Raw genomic sequence first — 8,056 nt, forward strand, 5'->3', positions numbered from 1 at the left:
GATGGAGAGGGATGGCTACAAAAGTAAATACTGACTCTGACTCATGTTTGCGTCACAGTACCCTGCAAACGTCATTGGATGTTATCTATTTTAAGGACAATACAGACAATAAATAAAAAATGAAGGCTAATAGAATACATTATAAACATTCGCTGGAGAATTAAGCTTATTCTTATGATCGTCACAACATAACTTTTTTTTTGTTGTTGTTGTTAATTGAGATGATGGTTCTGAGAGATCCCGCGTCTTCATCGTTTGAAAAGAACGACGATAAAACGAGATTCTGTCCTGCGGTGTAGATGCACGCATATCCGTTCCATTCATCATTCATTAATCGTGTGTTAACAGGTGCCAGATTATGAAAGTAATTATACTCCAATTTTAGACAACATGAATCTAATTTCATAAACTATACGCGATGCAGTTATGGCGTATCATACACGCTTGTCGGACTTATTGGATACATTTTTCTAATCCTTGTACTGACAAACACATCAGTGTTTTAGGGATGCAGTGTCGAGAATGTGTGATATAGCTTCATTTTGCCATATTGAGACATTGTGCCGATGTGCGTGTGGGCGCGTGTGTGTGAGGGGATGGGGGTGGCACGGGCCAAGGACTTGTGCGCACGGTCCATAAATCAGTCCCTATCTTACACCTCACACTATTTTTTATACCACTAAAGATGACAGGAGTGGTGCTGAGACCACATTGTATTTCTTTTGGACGCCCAAGGATTTATTTTGTCCTTGACCATATTCTTTCTTGTTCAGCAAATTGTCTGCCCACATATAAAGTTAAAGTCAAGAAAATGCTTCCAATAGAGGCTGAACGTTGTATTTTATTAATGTTATGTATGTACTAACCTTTTTCATAATCACACATGCCTATTTCATAGACACCTGTTATCTGAACCCTTCTGTGGTTTCCAGTAGAGTATACATGTATAAGGGATGAATACTGAAATATGCTGCTCAATTAAGTGCCATAAAAGCCAAGTGTATATAATGGGGGGGGGGGGTGGAACTGACTACCCAGGACCCTGAGCTGGAGGCTCAAATTTTCAAGAGATGAGAAGGAGCCCCACAGAGACTGCATTTGCTCAGGGCCCAGAAATTTGGGGAACACCCCTGCCTATATGGGTTAGTCAACTGTTTATGAAATTCCACTTTCTGGCAAGTTTTTACTCATTGGTAAAGAAACCATGCTAATGAGCTTTCTAACTTTTCAGTAAGTTTTGCCGCATGTAGCAGACATTTACTGTATAGAAGTGTCCTCTTTTAGTGTTTCAAGCATTTGAAAACCCCCTTTCCCTGCCTACCTATATGTAGGCGGGTAAACGGGGTGTTACTGTCATCATTGCAGAGCAGTATGCAGTTTCCATGCCATTTATGGGATTAGAGTTTGTCAGCAGGTTGTCCTTCTGCCACAGCTTTCAGGAGGTAGCTTGGATTCCTTGTGGGAGGTGACATATATGCAGTATAGATTAAAAGAACATTCTGGAATTCTGGCCTGCATTTCATTTCTACAGTGGTCGGGGCTGTGCAGGCTTACTACATTCTGTTGGTGCCAGAAATATTGACAAAAAAATATGCATTACACATAATTTCCCTGCTGTGCCACTTTATCACCAAGCAGTTGCTGTGGCCATTAATACCAGTGCTTTCCTCTAAACAAACATGCTTGACCATTTTTATATTTCATATCTTAAGGGTAAAGCTGTTGTTGCTCTATGTTGTGAATTTAAACACCACTCTTGTGATGGTGATGTTTATATTTCATATCTTGAATTTTAGAGAAAGAAACATTTTGTTGATACGTGCTGTATCTTTATTGACTGAGAAAAGCATATTTTTCTGTTACTACTCAGGTATTCTTTTCTATTTAACAAAAATGAATTGTATTAATTCTGGATTAAAGCCTACTTAGATGACTTTTTCTGGGCAAAACAAATTGGCCAATTTCAGCTTCTAGAGTGTCAGAACTAATGTTTCAATATGGAAGAGGCAAAAGACTTCCCTTTGGAAAGGTCTTCAGAATTGTGACCAAAAGCTGCACATTGAGTGACTTTTATGTCTAATCTTAGCTAGGATAAAAGTCAGATTTGACTCAGCTCTTCCTTCAAGTGTGGTAAAATTACATATCCCTTAATACAGGTTTGCTCCTGGAGTAGACATCTGAAAGAGGTGGTAAATTGCCCCCTTGTGCATATTGCACAAATAACGGGGAGGAATGCATTGCGAGCTAATGAGCGATCCCTCCGGCCAGCACTGAGATGCCATTCTTCCTGTTCCCGGCTTCGGAGTGGCCACACCCCAGCGTCTTATATGACACGTCTCAGACGAGCTGGGTGCTGGGACTGGTCACCATGGCAACCCAGAAAGAATCACGTGATAGTAGTCCTTTTTATTCTTTGCACCTTCTGGGTACTAGCCCCAGCCACCCCCCCCCCCATATAGCTGTATGGTTTAGGTGAAAATGATATGGCTTCTAAAAAAAAAAAAAAGAAGCCATATCATGAGTCCGGTCGCATCTCTAAAAGACCCTGCTTTAGAATGAATAGTTGCAGCACCTCTTAGCCTTATCTTATTGATTAACTGGCAGGTGTATTGTTTCTAAATACATGTTCTTGTGGTAAATGTTCTTGGGAGCATGAAAAGAATCCTCTACTGAAAAAAATAAATAATTATTATTTTTCTGTGTGATGTAATATTATCCAACCTGCACAATTCAACAGGCCATATTCTATTAGAAATCAGAGTTTATAGCCTAAGCCTGCTCCAGATGGGAATGTCCATTTACATGCTGTCACATGCAAAGTCTGTAGTACAGCAAGGTGTTTGTTCCTGCTACAGTTTTCATAGTGGGAGCTGGCTCGAGGGGTACATCTTGCACAATCTAATTTCTCATATTTATGGGAAAATGAATAAGAAATGTAGTTTTTATTTATTTAATGGACCACTTGCATGTACACACAGCCATACACATACCAAGCGCACACACACAAACGCACACAAAGACATGCTTACCATGTGTAAAACAAATAAATAAATATATTTTTGCTGCTGAAGAATAATCTGTTACTTTGGTTAGTGCTGCAGGCTGCCGCAGATGGCTGTTGAAGTTTCTTCCTCTTCTGACATCCATCTGCAAATTCTGTGTGCAGAGACTGATCTGACCTCCTGCCAGAAACAGAAAGCTAAGAGATTCCGCTGTCAGTGGCGCAAAGCTTCTAGAATCTCAGCTCAGTTGTTATTCCTAGTTCTCATGTTTCCACTTCCTTTTATTTTTCTGCCTTTTATACACTGGACCTCATTCTGTATCATAGAAAATGTTCTGGTCCTGTAGTGCTGTTGTGTATGCAGGTTCCCCCCAACCAATTACTCTGACTAAAATGTATAAAGCTAATTGGCTGTATACACCAGCACTTGTAGATTAGATTAGAGTAAAATGTTTCATATAGGGACGCAAGAACAGTCTTCGGCTGTCATTGTTACCCTTATCAAAGAAATGTAGCTAAAAGCTATGGCTAATTAAGTAATGAATGGCCCTTGTTTCCCACCACTGATAGTCCAACTAGCTCTGTGGCAGTGCAGGTGGCAATGCAATGTGGTTGCATGCATTGTGACTCCCATGAGTAGAGGACAGTGCATTGGCTGATGCAGGTGTATAAATGGGTTGCTGAATTAGCAATCTAAATGCACCCTGGAGGAGGATTTCTGCAGTGAAAGTAAATAAGGTTGCTACTGTGGTGTTCAAAAATGGAAATGAGGCCTGGAACTGTGAACAGGGACCGTCTAGCTCTTGTTTGCAGCGTGTAGATGTGCTGCGCTTTGTAAATAAATGCTCCGCTTGCCAAGTTATACTGTGAAGAGGAAAGGATGCTCCTTAGGCTGGGGAGTAACAGAATGTGCCTGCATGCATATTTCATGGAAAGTGCAATCAATAATTTGTTTCTACTGTATGGATTGTTTCCAAGCAGAATGCAAGGGTATTATTGCTAGGTTTGGTTCAATTTCATGTCCGATTAACAGATATTAAGGAGTCTTCAAAGACCTGAAGCTGGTATTTAGAAAGAGGACATCTACAAAGAGGAAGGCCTCCTGTCTCTCAGATGGCTTATTGTTTGTGTAAACATCATGTAAACTCTGTTTGTACCACAGGGGATATTCGGTCATTCTCTAATACATTGCTTTGGTGAATAATTTTTGGTTGCTATATGGCTAGATAATAAATGTTATTTATTTGCTAAATAAACAGCCTTAATTTGTATCAAGTGTACAATTGCATGTAATGCACCCTTCCACCTGCTGTCAACAAAATAGAATCTTGCCTCGCTGATTTTGGGAAAGGGGTGTTGGTGGCCCTACAGACCACCAACACCCCTTTCGGGACAGCAATGCAAGCGTTCTCCACACGCGATGTGGCACCGGGGCGTGTGACATTCTCCTGTGTCCGTCGTGCCCTGTGCTCGGATTAATCTCAGCATTGATCGTCCTGACTGGTTACCATCCCGGTGATGTCACGGAGAGCCTCAGGAGACACTAGCCGACAGGATCGATTCTCGGTCACATGGGGAGGGCGTCGGTGGGCTGGTGGTACGCCGTGCCGAATGCAGTGGCGGGAACGCCCCTCCCTGTGCCATACTCATCACACCTCCCCTTTCCTAATCTGGCCTCCGTCCTTTGGTCCTTCGAGGAGACATGTTACCATGGAAACGTCTCCAGTCCCCCCCCCCCCCCCAGAAAAGAACTAACAGATCCAAGGTCACATATGCCTGGTTACTGTCTGTGTTTTTGTTGGCTGTGCTTTGCTTTCACCGAGCATCTGGTCACTGAAACCCCCAAGCCCCCCATCACCTCCCCCCCCCCCCCCCTCACGCTGGCTTCTGTGTGCAGCCATCTGGGTCTGCAGGTCCTGCTCTTGAGGGAGGAGTGGGCCAGAAGACTGGGCCCTTCACACAAGGCCTTATTAACAGGACTGAACACATACAGATTTTTTCCTGTCCTGGAAAATATTTAGATAAAACACCCTTCAATTGCAGTGAAGTATTAATAAATCTGATGTGTTTATATTGAATCTAATGTTAATGAATTGGAATGTTTTTCAGGGTGTAGCAATATGCCAGCAAGCATTTTCCTTTTCCCCCCATGAGGCAGTGGTTTTGGTCTGTGCCACTTCCAACAGCTCACTTATTTATTAAGGTCACCCAGGGAAGACGCACAACTAAGAATAGCCGGTTTTCTGGTCAAGTTTTTTCTCCTTTTTATAGCAGTCCTCCTCCACATCCTTTCAGCTTCCTTCTGGCTGTGGTCTGCTGTGGTCTGCTGCCACAGTGCTACAGAATCTAGATGCTAAGTATGCTGCGCGTGCTGTGCGCGTGCCGCGTCGCGGTGGACGTGTGATTGATTTCGGATGACGTGCACAGTGAGCTGAACGTCAGCCGCACAGCCTGATATCGGAGAGCTTCGACTGCGAGCTCATCCCTGTAGCCACTCGACGCTGGAGGAGACCAGCCGTTTGTTGGGTCCTGTCTTGTGTGGCAGGGCAGGGCATGAAATAAGTGGACTTTGTTAGATTTGGGGACGTTCCTGTGTAAGTACCCTGCGGCAGTGAGGTCGTTCCCCCCCCCGCCGCGCTGCGCCATTGTCTTGTTAGCGGCTGACCCTCTGGGCCCGTGTGGTTTTGGGATGCTGCTGGCCCCGCCCCTTCTCACTCTCCTTCCCCCCTTGCTATCTCTCACCTTTCTTTCACCTTCCGCCCTGCGTTGCCACCGCTCTCTCTCTCTCTTTTTCTCTTCACCTCCCTCTTCCTCCCTGTCCTCCTTCCTCACGTTACCCCTCTGGCCTCCCCGCTCGTCCGCCCGGCTCCTGTTACACGGCGGTTTGTGGCGGCTTGTGAGGCGGCTCCGGCTCTTCCTTCGTCCCGGGCTGCTCTTTATTTAAAACCCCTCGGCCTGACGTCAGCGCCCTCCTCCTGGGACCCAGCCGTGCCTGTTCCCTCCTCCCCCCCCACACACGTGATCACCTTCACCTGTTCAGGCCTGCTGCGGCTGGAGGTTTTATGTATTATTATTATTCTCTCTCTTTCTCTCACACTCCCTCCCTCCCCACTGTCCTTCTCTTTCTTCTTACTGGAAGCGCATTTTTATTTTTTCATCCCGTCCTCACACAGTCCTCCTCACGTGCTCCACATCTGCAGTGCCCGCACCCAGTATTTTTCCTACGCTGTCGTCTCATTTATATTCCTCCCCTCTTCTCCGTTTCTCTCCCCTGTCTCCCTCTCTCTCTCTCTGTACTAGTGTTTCTCTTTTCCCCTGTCTGTCTGTCTCTCGCTCTCTCTCTCTCTATCTCCTCCTCTCCTTTCTCACTTCCTTCCTATGTGTCACACTCTTAATGCCTATACTAGGGCATTCTAGTCCAGTGCTTTCTCCAGTAAATCCTCTGGGATGGTTGGTGTCCTGCAGGGCACCATGGAGAGACTGCTTTTCACAGCTTTATTGACCCTTTCCCTTTCGAGTGCCTGGACCATTTAGGTGAAGGTGTGACATTCACAGGTGTGTCGGCTGGACAGCACATCATGCACTTAGACTCACACGTGATAAAAGTTTCTGAGCCAGCCTGCCGGTTTTCATGATGTTGGAACCCATACCTGTGGGGCGAGGCCGTGTGTCACAGCCCGCAGGGACGCCAACTCTCAACCTACAAGATTTTATGAGCAGAGCAGAGAAAAGGATGAGCATGGAATCTGTGGAGTTTTTAAGCACCTGCTTTTGCGATGCCTCTGCTGGCATCTGCAGCTGATTGTGGAATCGCTCGCGGACGATGAGAAGGGCGCGCAAACGTTGGCGTCGTCGGCGTCACATCAGCGTCGTCGTCACATGGAGATGACGGGCTAATGGCCGCCACTTGTGCATCGCGATGATGATTCACGAGCAAACCTCCGGGAGTCACAGTGTGATTCAGCGTGGGGGCGGTCACGCTGATGGCTTCTCCACAGTTCATTAGCTTGTGGATTTTATTTACTGTACCCCTTTCCACAAGAACAAGATGGGCCTGCTTTTTTTTTGTCAAATCCTTTTAGCGTGGACTTGAGGGCATGGAATGCATGTACCGTTCACCCTTTATGTTATGCATTTTCTCCCCCACTGAATTCAAACAATGGCACTGGCATCTGAATAGCTCATTTCATTTTCAGTTGAGATGTGAATCATCTATAGTTGATATTGTCCTTATGATGCTCAGTTTTGTATACATTGTGTGTTACTGATATAATATCATGACGTTATACTCGGTCATTAGTAAATATAGGCACAGATCCAGCTTCATGCTTGACCTAGGGAGGTGCCAGTCTGCTGGTTCTGATTGCATCTTGGAGGTAGCAAACACGGAAATCTGAACTCTGCAAAATGTCGAGGGGGTGCTAGCCCGGAGAAGGCAAATTGTCATTCAGATTTAAGCCCTCCCCGCCCCCCTACTCCCCCGTTCTGACAGGGTGGTACAGCTCAACCTCCGTCAGACGCACTCTGTGTCTTTCTCTCTCTCTCTCTCTCCCCCCCTCCCTCCCTCTCTCTCTCTCTCTCTCCCTCCCTCTCATCTCCGCAGTTCCAGCACACCGCTCAGACCGGTGCTGCAGGTACCGACTGAGGAAAGTAGGTCGCAGGCCGGCCAAGAAGCTTCACTAAATCGACTGCCTGGCGTCTTTCGACAATAGCGCTGTCAGCGTGGGAAAGGCAAGGCCAGGCGTCGTCTTCGAAATTCCCCTACATCTGTCGACAGATGAGCGAGACGACAGACAGACAGACAGACGGACGGCTGCTCCACCCTGTCTCTGTTCCTGCTTTCAGCGGTGCTGTCATTCTCCGTTCTTCTGACTGACGCCCGGCTCTGACGGGACCGTAAATGACAAACAAATCATATTTTACACCATTAAAGACCAGATAAGTGATGAGTGTCACTCCCCCCTCCTCCCACCACCAGCACTATTGTTTTGACGGAAGCGAGCGTGATTCAGAGACCCTGTTGTATGCTGGCGGTGCACGCAGAGTCCTCGCAGC

The sequence above is a fragment of the Anguilla rostrata genome, chromosome 13 (assembly GCF_018555375.3).
Source record: "Anguilla rostrata isolate EN2019 chromosome 13, ASM1855537v3, whole genome shotgun sequence".
NCBI classification, from domain to species: domain Eukaryota; kingdom Metazoa; phylum Chordata; class Actinopteri; order Anguilliformes; family Anguillidae; genus Anguilla; species Anguilla rostrata.